At 45.6% G+C, this 15,365-nt stretch overlaps 1 protein-coding gene across 1 annotated transcript in view; it reads right to left on the bottom strand.

Moving 5' to 3' along the window:
* The window catches only part of LOC148138501 (uncharacterized), a 43,343-nt gene that overhangs the window by 4,819 nt on the left and 23,159 nt on the right, over nucleotides 1-15,365 (bottom strand). The gene's annotated exons all lie outside the window — the stretch shown is intronic.

The raw sequence follows: 15,365 nt of genomic DNA, 5'->3' as shown, positions 1-15,365 counted from the left end.
AGAGAGCCGGGTTTGATTCCAGCCTTCGGCGACTGTGTGGAGTTTACACATTCTCCCTCTGGCTGCGTGGGTTTCCTCTGGGTGCTCCGCTGTCTTTCCACAGTCCAAAGATGTGCAGGTTTGATGGATTGGCCATGCTAAATTGCCCACAGGGTCCATGCATGTGCCAGTTAGACAATTAACAACAGGAAATGCAGGGTTACAGGGAATGGATGGGTCTAAATGGGATGCTGACTATAGGGTTGGTGTGGACTCGATGGATGAACACCCTGTTTCTGCACTATAGGGATTCTATTCTATTCTCATGAAGAAGAATGTACCTATCTCAATGTGTTCTGAATCTGTGGAATTCCCTATTCAAAATGCAGTGGATGCCAGGGCAATGAGCAAACTTAATGAAAAGATACAGATGTTTCATTTGCAATGAGTTGAAGGGTGAGAGAGCGCAGGCGGGAAAATCCAGCTGAGAGCGAGGTGAGCTCAATCATCATTGTATTAAATGGTGGAGCTGGTTCGAAGGGCTGCATTGCCTCTCCTGTGCCCAGTGCTTATCTTCTTACGGTAATAACTGGAAAGCTGAATCCAAAAATCACCACCTTCACAAAATGCAGGATACTCAGGTGGATTAGCGTTCCAAACTTAGGTAGTGAGGAAGCGAGTAGGAGATAATGATTTTGCAATTTTAAACTGAGGGGACACAGTGATTTATGGTGTTCGACTGTGTAGGACATTCACAGCGTCCAGAATACTCTGTTGTGAATATCTATCCTATACTTTACTACAAAGCCATGGTCTCTGACAATGAAACCCAAAACACCGCCTCCCCACGTAATCTGATAAAAGACCTGAGAAGTCTGGTTGAATTTAGAACACAAAATGGAAAGCGGGAAGATTAAATCCAATCCAGATCCTGTGCTTAAACAAAGGAGACTACAATATGATGAAGCAGGAGTTGGCTAATGTAGACTGGAAGCAAAGACTTTAGGGTGGGACAGTTGACGGACAGTTGAGGAATATCAAAGCAATTTTTCAAAGTGCTCAGTAAAAACATATATCAGTGAAAAGGAAGGACTGTCGGAAAAGGAGTAATCTGCCATGGGTGTCTAAGGAAATAATGGAGTCTGTCAAATTGAAATTGAAGGCATACAAATTGATAAAGACCAAGGAGAAACCAGGAGATTAGAAAAACTTCAAAGATTAACAGAAATCTTTACTTCAGCAGATATGTCATACTTTAAAAACTTAAATACTCCGCAGGTATCACTGAGAAATTGGCTGTTCCCATTCGGACCACGTGAATTACTGAATGGCCTGAACGAAACTTGAGTTTCAGCTTCACCTTCTCCCAGTCTCACCTCACTCTGTTTACACCCAACTCCAAAACACTCTCATTGAGCCAAGCAGCACTCTCAGTACAGCCCTGTCATTTTCAATGTCTGCTCATACCTACACTGCCCTCAGCCTCCTGTACTGTTCTAATGCATCTCAATGGGAGCTCAGCAACAGCATCTCATCTTTCAGTTCAGCCCTTTGTAACCCCAGAGTCAACATGGACTTCAGCAGTTTCTGGATGAACAGACAGTTGTCAGAATCTGGAATGTTCCACCTGAAATGGTGCTGGAATTTGAGTCCACAAGGAAATTCAATGAGAAGCTTGCAGGGAATTGGAAGTAGGGAGTTTACAGGTTAACATCATGAAGTGGGTGACTGGGACTAAATCTGACATTTGGATAAATCTGTGCTCTCTCTCAGGACACTACCTCCTTCCACAGCTGCAGGGCCAAGAATTGAACACATACCCAAAGGGTAATCTGACCATGAACTTGAACATCTTTCTGCTTTTTGCTTGACAAAACTATTGGTGATATTTTCCCAGACTGAACAAACCTTTCTCGTTCCACAGTTAAATGCCAATGATATTCAGATCCTGATGACTCCGCTGACTGTAGAAACTTGTTTTTGAGATCCCAGTCTCAATTATTCTCAATTAATATCCGAGAAAATGAATTCGCAAAACAAAGCTCACAATCAGTGCAAGGTGAATAGTGAAGGCGAACACTTCGCTTGGTATGTGTTTGATGTGTAAACACTCCTCTTGAAATCACCCCGCCCCCCCCCCCCCCCCAAAAGAGGACATGTGCATGCACCTTGCTGTACCTTGCCCCAAATATAGATGGCGGCCATAACCCAGGATCTCTCATTGCCTGAGGCCCACAGCTGTTGTCCCCTTTGCTGCAAATGTGGGACCAGGATTTTCTAATTCAGATTAACGACCTGCACAGAGTGTAACTAAACCCTCCCAGTCTACACTGATACATCTCATCCGGTTTCTGCTGCCACTCTCCCCTTTCCGCCTCCTGCAAACACCAAGGGTCATCACGGGTTCTGTGACCCTTCATCAGAACCGAAAACAGCTGGGAAAAGTAGAATCCCTATAGCGTGGAAACGGGCTCTTCGGCCCAACAATTACACACCCACCTTCCGAAGTTCATCTCACCCAGACCCACTCCCCTCCCTATTACTCTCCATTTCCCCGGATTAATGCACATCCCTGAACACTACGGGAAATTTAGCTGGGCCAATTCACTGAACCTGCACATCTTTGGACTACAGGAGATAGGGGTTAAAGAGTAAATAATAGGTGGGGACAGAGTGCAAAGAGAGACAGGAACATTTGGAAAGACAAAGGAGTGAATAACGATCTGGTGGGAGGGTGGAAAGCTGTTAGTGGAGGAGACAGGAACCTGGTAGCATCTGAGTGGCGGTGGTGGAAATGGTGACTGATGAGTTACATTGTGGCTGCAAAAAGGTCCCGGAGCTTCAAGTTGCCTGTCACTTTAACACACAAGACTGTTCCCTGTCCAACATCTCTGTCTCATGCTTACTGCGGTGTTCCAGTGAAGCTTGATACAAGCTGGCAGAACACTCCAGAACATACCAAATGGTCTCCTATTTCAAGGACTGCAATTTCCCCTCCCATGTGGTCAACAATGCCCTCCAGTGTATCTCCTCCGCTTCTCACACCACTGCCTTTGAACCCCACCCTTCCAACCCCAACAAGGATGGGATCCCCCCACTCCTCACCTTCCACCCAGATACAACACATCATCCTCTGCCATTTCCACCACCTACAATCAGACCCCAATAGAGATATGTTTCCCTCCCCTCCCCTTTCAGCATTCCACAGAGACCATTCCCTCTGTGACTTCCTCGTTAGGTCCACGCTCCCCACCAACCCATCCTCCACTCCCAGCACCTTCGCTTGCCACTGCAAGTAGTGTAAAACCTGTGCCCACACCTCCATCCAAGGCACCAAAGGATCCTCCCACATCCAGCAGAAATTTCCCTGCCCACCCAAACACCTCAACTATTGTGTCCTTTGCTCTCAATGTGGACTCCTCTTCACTGGGGAGTCAGGACGCCAACTTGTGGAATATTTCAGGGAATATTTCTGGGGCACATGCACCAACCAACCCCACCACCTTGTGGCCGACCACTTCAGCTACATCCCCTCCGCCGCCACGCTGCCAAGGACATGCAAGTCCTGGGTGTCCTCCACCCCCAAATCCAAGCCACCCCACGCCTGGAGGAAGAACACCTCATCCTCGACCTTGGAACCTTTCAACCACACGGCATCAAGGTTTCCTCATCTCCTCTCCCCCACCTTATCACAGATTCAACCCTCCAACTCAGCACTGGCCTCCTGAACTGTCCCACCTCTCCATCTTCCTTCCCAATTATCCATTCCACCCTCTCACCACTACCCCATCTACATCTACCTAGTCTCTTCGTAGTTCCCTTCCCCCAAACCCCAAACACCCCTCCCTATTTATCTCACAGCCCTCTTCCCCCAACTCCCACATTTCTGATGAAGTGCTTACATGCCCAATATGTCAATTCTCCTGCTCCTTGGATGCTGCCTGACCTGCTGTGCTTTTTCAGCGCCACACTTTAACACAAGCTGGAAGAATAACGCCTCATCTCCCAGTCGGGGACCCTACAATCCTCTGGCTTCAACATCAAATTCAATAATTTTAGGTCCTGAACTCTCCCACGTCCTAGTGTCTTTGCCCCTTACCCCACACACCAGGCCTTGTTATTACATAGCCTGGCATTACACACTACCTATGGTTAGCCACTAACAGTCCCCATAAACAGCTATTCACCCTCCCCCTCAGATCGTTATCCACTCCTTTGTCCAACTGCTCCTATCTCTCTCTTTGGACTCTATCCCCCCGATCATTTACTCCTTAACCCCTACCTTCTGCATAAAAACCAACATTTTTTTCTCAGTAGCATCAGTTCCTGAGGATGTCACCGAATCCAAAATGCGAACCGATTTCACTTCACAGATGCTGCCAGATCTGCTGAGCTTTTCCAGTACTTTCAGTTGTTGTGTGTGATTTACAGCATCCACAGTTCTTTCAATTTACCCGGAGTATCTAATTCAGCTCTAGCAGACTGAAACAGTGTTTATCAACCCTCCCAGTCCACACCAACTCCATCTCTCTCCCAGTCTCTGCATTCTCTCCCACTCCCTTCACATTCAGAGTCCTCCCTCACAGTGACACTGCGCCTGCAAAGCTGATGGTCATGTGTTGGCCTGCTGGACGCACCCCTCATTCACTCCCATTGGCTGGAGGATCATGCCAACTCTCCGATTGGTCTGAAGCTGTGTCAATCAGCCAGGCCCCATTGTGACCTGAGTGGTGGGATCCTCCCAGATGCATCAGAGGCTGAGGGGTGACCTCATAAAGGTTTATAAAATCATGAGGGGTATGGGTAGGATAAATAGACAAGGTTGTTTCCCTGGGGTGGGGGAGTCCAGAATGAGAGAGCATAGGTTTAACATGAGAGGGGAAGAATTTAAAATGGATCAGAGGGGCAATTTTTTTTCCCACCGAGGTTGGTGCGTGTATGGAATCTTCTGTCGGGAAGTGGAGGATGTTGGTACAATTATACCATTTGGCATCTGGATGGGTATATGAATAGGAAGGGTGCAGAGTGATATGTGCCAAGTGTTGGCAAATGGGACTTAGATTAGGTTGGGATATCTGGTCAGCATGGACCAGTTTAACCAAAGGGTGTATTTTCATGCTGTACATCTCTACAGCTCTGCCCTGTGATGAGCTTCATCATTCGCAGTGAATGAGGCAGTATCACAGAGCACAGGGGCTGGGAGCTATTCAGCCCATTGGGGCTGTACTCTCTCCCTCTGGAGATGGTACCAGTCAGTTCCAACTCACCTCCCATTTGGACATAGCCTTCCAAATCCTTCCTTAAAAAGTTAAATTTCAAATTTGTTTTGACAATAGCTACTGAATCTGCATTCAGCTGTCTTTCAAACTGTTCCACATGCTCAGAACTTTGAGTAAAATAATCTTCACATTTTTAACCTGCATAATTTGTCAGTTACCTGAAAGTAGTTACTAAAAATTGTGACGTTAAAAATTTCTCACTCTGTCTCTCTATAAATGAAATATCCTGGAAACAAATCAACTACTGGTCGAAATCACTGCTTATCCTTCTCAGCTCCAAGGAGAATTGTCTGACCTTCTGCTAACTCTCCATAAAAGAGAAACCTATCTTAATTTTAATTTATTAGTGTCGTAGAGATGTACAACACAGAAACAAACCCTTCAGTCCAAATTGTCCATGCCGACCAGATATCCTAAATTAATCTCGTCCCATATGCCAGCACTTGGCACATAGCCTTCTAAACCTTTCCCAATCACATATCCAATGAGATGCGTTTTAAATGTTGTAACTATACCAGCGTCCACACTTTCTCTGGCAGCTTATTCCATACACGTATCACGTTCAGCTTGAAACTTTGCCCCTAATATCCCTTTTCAATCTTTTCCCTCACACCTGTGCTTTCTAGTTTTGGACTCACCTAAACATGAATAAGACCCTAGCTGTTTGCCTTATCCATGCCCCTCACGATTTTATCAACCTCTATGGTCACCCCTCAGCATCCGATTCTCCAGTGAAAACAGCTTCAGCCTATTCAGCCTCTCCCTTTAGCTCAATCCCTCAACCCTGGAAACATCTTTGCACATCTTTTCTGAATCCTTTCAAGTTTCACAATATCATTCCGATAGTGGGGAGACCAGGACTGAAAGCAGAATTCCAGATGTGACTGAATCAATGTCCTGCACAGCCGCAAAATGACGTCACAACTCCTGTACTCAATGCACTGACCGATAAAGGCAAGAATACTAAACACCTTCTTCACTACCCTGCCTATCTATGATTCCACTTTCAAGGAACTATGAACCTGCACTCCAAGATCTCTTAGTTCAGCAACACTGCCCAGGACCTTCCCATTAAGTGTAGAAGTCCGGCCCTGATTTGCTTTTCCAAAATGCAGAACCTCACATTTATCAAAATTAAACTTCATCTGCCACTCCTCAGCCCATTTGATCGGAGTCTCATTGTACTCTGAAGTAACTTTACTGTCCACTGCACCTCACATTTTGGTGTCTACTGTAAACTTACTAACCATAGCTCCTATATTCACATGGAAATCATTGATATAAATGACAAAAAGCAGTGGACCCAGCACCCAGCCTGACAGCATTTTGCTCACCACAGGCTTCCAGTCCTAAAAGCACCCTCCACCAAGACACTGACTGCTCAGCAAGGTTAGAGCTCATGGAATACAGGGAGAACTAGCCAATTGGGATCCAGAACTGGCTCAAAGGCAGAAGACAGAGGGTGGTGGTGGAGGGTTGTTTTTCAGACTGGAGGCCTGTGACCAGTGGAGTGCCACAAGGGTCGGTGCTGGATCCACTACTTTTCGTCATTTATATGAATGACTTGGATGTGAACATAGCAGGCATAGTTAGTGAGATGACACCAAAGTTGGAGGTGTAGTGGACAGTGAAAACAATTACCTCAGAGTACAACGGGATCCTGATCAGATGAGTGAATGGGCTGAGGAGTGGCATTTGGGGAAATCAAATCTTAGCAGGACTTATACACTTAATGGTAAGGTCCTGAGGAGTGTTACTGAACAAAGAGACCTTGGAGTGCGGGTTCATAGCTCCTTGAAAGTGTAGCCACAGGTAGATAGGATAGTGAAGGCGGCATATGGTTAGAACATTCAGTACAGGAGTTGGGAGGTCATGTTGTGGCTGTACAGGGCATTGGTGAGGCCACTATTGGAATATTGCGTACAAATCTGGTCTCCTTCCTATCGGAAGGATGTTGTGAAACTTGAAAGGGTTCAGAAAAGATTTACAAGAAAGTTACCAGGATTGGAGGATTTGCGCTCAGCTGGGGGTTGAATAGATTTTGAATAGACTGGGGCTATTTTCCCTGGAGCGTCGGAAGCTGAGAGGTGAGCTTATAGAGGTATATAAAATCATGAGGGGCATGAATAGGATAAATAGACAAAGTCTCTTCCCTGGGGTGGTGGATCCCAACACTAGAGGGCATAGGTTTAGGGTGAGAGGGGAAAGACTTTAAAGAGACTTGTGGGACAACGTTTTCACAGAGGGTGGTACGTGTATGGAATGAGTTGCCAGAGGAAGTGGTGGAGGTTGGACGAATGCAACATTTATAAGGCATCTTGATGGGTATATGAATAGGAAGGATATGGGCCGGGTGCAGGCAGGTGGGACTACATTGCGTTGGGATATCTGGTCAGCATGTACTGGTTGGACCGAAGGGTCTCTGCTTCTGTGTTGTACATCTATGACTCTTTGATCTTCCAAACAATTTTGTATCCAAATAGCTAGTTCCGCCTGTATTCTATGGTGTTGAACTTGCTAACCAGTCTGTTATGTGGAACCTTGTGTCTTTCTCAAGTCCAAGTTGATGACTTCCATGCACAAAGCCATGCTGACTATCCCTAATCTTTTCTTGCCTTTCCAATGACATGTAAATCCTGTCCCTGATAATCCCTTCCAACAACTTGCCTGCCACTGACTTCAGGCTCACCGGTCTATAGTTTCCTGGCTTTTCCTTACTACCTTTCTCAAATAATGATTTGGAGATGCCAGTGTTGGACTGGGATGTACAAAGTTAGAAATCACACAACACCAGGTTATAGCCCAAACGGTTTAATTGGAAGCACACTTCCAAATAAACCTGTTTGACTATAACCTGGTGTGTGATTTTTAACTTTCTCAAATAATGGCACCCATCTTCCATCACCTTGTCTGTGGCAATCGATGATACAAATATCTCAGCGAGGGGCCCAGCAATCACTTCCCTGGCTTCCCACAAAGTTCTGGGATACACCTGCTCAGATTCCTGGGATTTATCCACCTTTCTGCTTTTTAAGACATCCAGTAGCTCCTCCACTGTAATATGAACAATTGCCAAATTATCACTATTTATTTCTCCAAACTCTCTAGCTTGCATATCATTTTTCAGTAAAAACTGATGTGAAATACTTACAGAATCTCTCCCACCGCCTGCGGTTCCATAGACAGCCTTACTGATTTTTGAGGGTTGCTATTCTCTGCCTGGTTACTCTTTTGTCCAGCCATCCCTTTCCCTGGAAAAAACCTCCCGCAAACAAATTTTGCAAGTTCTTACCTTGTGCCATCGAAATTGTCCAATTTAGAAGGCTACCTATTAGATCTGGTCTATTATTTTCTGTAACTATTTTAAAGCTAGTAGAATTATCAGAGAATCCAGATAGCGTGGAAGCGGGCCATTCAGCCCATCACATCCACACTGAACATCAGAGCCTTCTACCCTACCGCTATAATGTTGCAATTCCAATGAGCAATCCACCTGGCCAGCACATCCCTGAACACTATGGGCAATTCAGCCTGGATAACCCACCCATCCTACACATCTTTGGACTGTGGGAGGAAACCAGAGCAACCAGACGAAACCCAAGCAGACAACCACAACAAGGTGATCATCCCTTTCTTATTTCCCAATTCTATCCAAGTAACTTCACTGGAAATATTCCCAATATCCTTCCTGAGCACAACCATAAAGGTATCCCTAATCCAAAACGCCATTCTGCCTCCTCTCGTCCCCCTTTCTATCCTTTCCATTGCACCCTACAACATTAAGCTGCCAGTCCTATCCATCACTGAGCCACGTTTCTGTAATATCCATGATATCCCAGTCCCATGTTCAAAACCATATCCTCAGCTCATCTGCCTTCCCTGACGGGCCTCTTGCACTGAAATAAATGCAGTGAAACTGCTCTGTCCCACCTCGTTCTGTGCCTTGCCCTTGCCTGCCTTGACTGTCTAACTTCTCAACTGTACCAGGCTCAGACATACCTCTTCTCTCACTATCTCTTTAGGTTTACCCCCCACTCCCTCACTGGTTTAATGCCTCCTGAGTCGCATGCGGCACAAAGAGTAATCCAGATATTACTACCCACGAAGACCTACTTTTTATCCTCCAGGATAATTTGCTATATTCTCTCGTCAGAACCTCATCCTTTCCTCTTCCGATGTCATTGGTACTAATGTATAATGAGCTCCCACTGATCATACTCCCTTTTGAGAATACTCTGCTCCCTCTCCGAGACATCCTTGTCCCTGGCACCAGGGAGGTACCCCCCATTCTGATGTCTCACTGTCAGCTGCAGAAACGGCAGTCTGTGCCCTATACCAGAGAATCTCCTATCACCATCGATCACCAGGAACCTCATATACCTCACATTACATTGGAGCCAGTCTCTGTACCAGTACCTTGCTTGTCAGTGCGATATGCCCCTGAGAGGGTGACCTCCGACGCTTTCCGAAACAGTGTACTTGTTTGAGATCAATCAGCCGGGCCCCATTGTGAGGTAAGTGGTGGGATCCTCTCTCTCTCTGCCCTGGGATGAGCTTCATCATTCACAGTGAATGGGGCAGTATCACAGAGCACAGGGGCTGGGGCTATTCAGCCCATTGGGACTGTACTCTCTCCCTCTGGAGATGCTGCAAATCTGTCCCAACTCCCCTCTCACTTGCCCAAAGCCCACTAAGTCCTTCCTTAAAAAGTAAAATTATAAATCTGTTTGAGAACACCTGCTGAATCTGTGTCCAGCTGCCGTTCAGCCTATTCCAGGTGCGCAGAACTTACTGAATGAAATAATGTTCCCATTTTCACTCTGCATTATTTGCCAGTTACCTGAAAGTAGTTACGAAAAATTGTGATCGTGCTAACAATTCCTCTCTCTCTGCAAATTAATTGTTTGGAAACAAATCTGCACCTGATCCAAATCACCGCTTAACCGTCTCAGCTCCAAGGACAATTATCTGTGCTTCTGCTAGCTCTCCACAAAAGAGGAACGCATCTTAATTTATTAGTGTCATAGAGATGGACAGCACAGAAACAGACCTTCGGTCCAATTCGTTCATGCCGACTCGGAATCCTAAACTACTGGAGTCCCATTTGCCAGCTATTGGGCCCTATCCCTCAAAACCCATCCCATTCATGGATGCCTTTCAAATGTTGTAATTGTATCAGCCTCCACTACTTCATCTGGCAGCTCATTCCACACACACACCACACTCAGCTTGAAAACGTTGCCCCTTAGATCCCTTTTAAATCTTTGCCCTAGCAACTTAAGCCCATGTGATCTTGTTTTGGACCCACCTCACCTGGGGGGGGGCGGGGGGGGAGGGGGGGGGAAGACCCTGGCTGTTCACCGTATCCATGCCCCTCATGATTTATAAATCTCCATAAAGTCACCTCTGTCTTTGACTCTCCAGGGAAATTACCCCCAGCCTCTCCCTGTAGCCCAAATCCTCCAACCCTGGCAAAGTCTTTGTCAATCTTGGTCTGAACTCTTTCAAGATTCAGAACATCCTTCCCAGAACAGGGGATTTTGAATGTAAAACAGAATTCCTGAAATGGCTTAATCAATGTCCTGTCCAGCCACAATATGATGTCCCAGCTTCTGTATTCAATGCATCGACCAATAAATATAAGCATACCAAACACCACCTTCACTAGTCTGCCTATCTGCGACTCTACTTTCAACGAACAATGAATCTGAACTCCATGGTCTCTTTGTTCAGCAACACTGCGAAGGACTTTACCATTAAGTGTAGAAGTCCTGCCCTGATTTGCCTTTCCAAAATACAATAGCTCACATTTATCTAAATTGAACTCAGTCTGCCATTTTTCGTTCCAATGGCCCATCTGATCAAGATCTGTTGTATTCTGAACTAACTTTCTACACTGCCCACCAATTTTAGTGCCTTCTGACTATATCTCATATATTCACATCCAAGTCATTTATTGAAGGCCCCAATATCCATTGCTGCAGCACACTGCTACTCACAGGCCTCCAGTCCACAAAACAACCCTACATCACCACTCTCTGTCTCTTACCTTCAAGCCAGTTTTGTATCCAAATGGCTCATTCTCCCAGCATTCCATGTTATCTAACCTTGCTAACCAGTCTGCTTTGTGGAACCTTGTTCAATGCCCATGGAGACAACGTTCACAGGCTGCCTTCATCAATCATCTTTCTCACACCTTCAAGAAAAAAACACACTCAAGTTAGTGAGACACGATTTTGCACAAACAAAGCCACTTTAACTCTCCCTAATCATTTCCAAATAGACGTATATCCTGTCCTTTAGAATCCCTTCCAACAACTTGCCTGCCACTGACTTCAGGCTCACTGTTCTCTTGTTCCATGGCCTCTCCTTCCCACCTTTTTAAAAATAATGGCACCTCACCTGTCGCTATCAATGATACAAATACCTCAGGAGAGGCCCAACAATCTTAATGGAGGACAGAGGGGGTTAGGGAGGATATTCTAGAGGTTTGTGTCCTTGGCAGCTCCAATCGTGGAGTGATGTAGGTGGGGAATAGCTGTTAACTGAGACAATTAGTGGTTAATCGTGGGTAGTGTGTAATGGCAGGCAATGTGATAACAATGTGTGTGAGTTAAGGGTTGGAGGGGTGGGGTTCAAGGGCAGTGGTGTCGCAAGTGGAGGAGATACACTGGAGGGCATTGGGGTTGACCACATGAGAGCGGAAATTGCAGTCCTTGAAATATGGTCCATTTGGTATGTTCTGGAGTGTTCTGCCAGCTTGCATCAAGCTTCACTGGAACACTGCACCTAAGCATGAGACAGATGTTGGCCAGGGAACACGCTCGCGTGTTAAAGGGGCAGGCAACCGGGAGCTCAGGGTCTTTTTTGGCCTGAGAGGGAGCACAGAATGATCCAAATTGCACTTCATTTCTTTGTAGGAACTGTCAGATTTAGTCCCAATCACCCAATTCATAATGTTAACCTGTAAACTCCTTATGGACTCAAATCCTAGCACCTTTTTCAGGTGGAATGTTCCAGATTCTGATAACTCTGTTCATTGAGAAAAATGATCCCTTTTAAATCTTTTCCCTCTCATCTTAAGCCTGTGTCCTCTAGTTCTGAACCCACAGAACCCAGGAAAAAGTCCCTGACTGCTCACCTTATCCAGGTCCATCATGATTTTATAAACATTTATAAGGTCACCTCTCAGTCTCTAACTCTCCAGGGAAAATAGTCCCAGCCTATTCAGCATTTCCCAATAGCTCAACCCGTCCAACCCTGGCAAAGTCCTTGCCAACCTTTTCTGAAACCTTTGAAGTTTCACAACATCATTCCGAGAACAGGGAGATTGGAACTGAAAACAGAATCCCAGAAGAGCATTAATCAATGTCCTGTACAACCACAATATGACGTCACAACAGCTGCATTCAATGCATTGACCAATAACGGGGAGTGTACCAAACACTGCATTCACTACCCCGCCTACCTGTGACTCGACTTTCAAGGAACTATGAACCTGGACTCCAAGGTCTCTTTATTCAGCAACACTCCCCAGGACTTTACCATTAAGTGTACAGGTCCTGCCCTGATTTGCCTTTCCGAAATCCAACAGCTCACATTTGTCTAAATTGAACTCCATCTGCCATTCCTTGCGTCATTGGCCCATCTGATCAAGATCCTGTTGAATTCTGAAGTAACCTTCTTCACTGTCCACTATACCTCCAATTTTGGTGTCTTCTGTAAACCTACTGACCATACCTTACACATTCACATCCAAGTCAATTATTTAAGGACCCAATATCGATCCTTGCAACACACTGCTGCTCACAGGCCTCCAGTCCGCAAAGCAACCCTCCATCACCACCCTCTGTATCCTACCTTCAAGCCAGTTTTGTATCCAAATGGCTTGCTCTCCCTGCATGCCATGTTACCTAACCCTGCTAACCAGTCTGCTTTGTGGAACCTTGTTGAATGTCCATATAAACAACATTCACCGCCTGGCTTCATCAATTTTCTTTGTCACTTCAAAACATTCAGTCCAGTTAGTGAGACATGATTGTGCACGTACAAAGCCACATCGACACTCCCTAATCATTCCTTATGTTTCCAAATAGATGGATATCCTGTCCCTCAGAAATCCTTCCAACAACTTGCCTGCCACTGACTTCAGGCTCACTGTTCTCTTGTTCCATGGCCTCTCCTTACCACCTTTTTAAAATAATGGCACCTCACCTGTCGCTATCAACGATACAAATACCTCAGGAGAGGCCCAACAATCACTTCTAGATTTCCAGAAAGTTTTGGGTTACACCTGATCAGGTTCCAGGGCTTTATCAACCTTGATGTGATTTAAGACATCCAGTACCACCTCCTCTGTAACATGGACACTTTTCAAGTTATCTCTGTTTATTTCTCCAAACTCCCGAACTTCCATATCCTTCTCCAGTAAAAGATGGCAAGAAATAGTTGCATATCTTTCCCACTCCCTGTGGTTCCATAGACAGCCTTGTTGATCTTTAAGGGGTCCTATTCTCTGGTCGAGTTAATCTTTTGTCTGTGATATATTTGTTTAATCTCTTTGGATTCTACTAAAAACAGTGCCTGAAGTTATTCATGTCTTCTTTTTGCTCTCCTGATTTCCTTCAAGTATAAAAGCGTGATCCTGTACTCCCAATTCCTCTGCCTCTGCGATATCTGCTCACAGGAGGAGCAATTCCACCCCAGGACATCCCAGAAAGACCTCCGACTTCAAGGACCACAATTTCCCTCTCACTTGATCAACAATGCCCTCCAATGCATACCCTCCACTTCCTGCACCTCCACCTTTATCCCACCACTTCAACCACAATAAGATTATAACCTTGCAGTCTTCACCTTCCACTCCACTAATCTCCAGATACAGTGCATTAACCTCTGTTATTTCTGCTATCTGAAGTCGGATCCCACCACCACAGACATATTTCCCTCTCCATCCCTATCTGTGTTCCACGGAGACCATTCCCTCGGCAACACCCTTGTTAGGTCCACCCCCTCCCACCAACCCATGCTCCACACCCTTGACCCTCCCTTGCCGCCACGGGATATGTAAAACATGCGGCCACACCTCCTTCTGACCTCTGTCCAAGACACGAAAAGGATCTTTTCACATCAGGCAGAGATTTCTCCGCACATCCCAAAACCGCATCTACTGCATCTGGACACTATGGGAAATTTAACATGGTTCATCCAACTAACCTACACATCTTTGGACTGTGGGAGCAAACTGGAACACCCGAAGGAAACCCTCACAGACACTGGGGAGAACGTGCCAACTCCAACACAGAGTCGCCAGAGGCTGGAATCAAACCCAGGTCCCTGGTGCTGAGGAAGCAGCGCTAACCACTAAGCCACAATACTGTGGGATCTTTGGTGATGATGTGCTGCCCCACTGATACCTCGGTCACTCACCCTGCCTCATTTCCTAAGAGGCAGCGATGACGGAGTGAAATTATCGCTAGAAAATTAATCCAGAGACCCAGATAATGTTCTGGGGACCTGGGTTTGAATCCCATCACAGCAGATTTTGGAACGTGAATTCAATAAATATCTGGAAAAATTAATTTTGTGACGACAATGAATCCATTGTCAATTGTTGGGAAATCCCATCTGGTTCACTCATGACCTTAGGGGAAGGAAAATGCCATCCTTACCTGGTCTGGTCTGCATGTGACTCCAGACCTATAGCAACGTGGTTGATTCTTAACTGCCCTCTGGTTAAACAAAGCAATAAATGCTGGCCGAGCCAGTGACAGCCTCATCCTGTGAATGAATAAAGAAAACAGGTCAGGTTTTGTTCCTTCTCTAGTAGGTACATCCTACAAACTGAATCTGAAACGTTCTCGTACACACTGAACAAATACCTTTCCATCCAAACCCTTAACACTACAGCACTCCAAGTCTATGTTGGTAAAGTTAAAACCCCTTATCATTGCATCCATAATATTCTTACAGATAACTGAGGTCTCCTGGTAAAATTGTGTCTCAATTCCCCGCTGACTATTGGGAGAGAGTCTATAATACAATCCCATTAAGATGGTCATCCCTTTCTTATTTCTCAGTACCACCCAAATAACTTGCCTGGATGTA

The sequence above is a fragment of the Chiloscyllium plagiosum genome, unplaced genomic scaffold (genome assembly GCF_037043375.1).
Source record: "Chiloscyllium plagiosum isolate Xiang-an unplaced genomic scaffold, Cpla_swu_hap1 HiC_scaffold_40, whole genome shotgun sequence".
Lineage (NCBI taxonomy): Eukaryota > Metazoa > Chordata > Chondrichthyes > Orectolobiformes > Hemiscylliidae > Chiloscyllium > Chiloscyllium plagiosum.
Note: the sequence above shows the minus strand (reverse complement) of the source record. Positions and strands in the feature narration are given on the sequence as shown.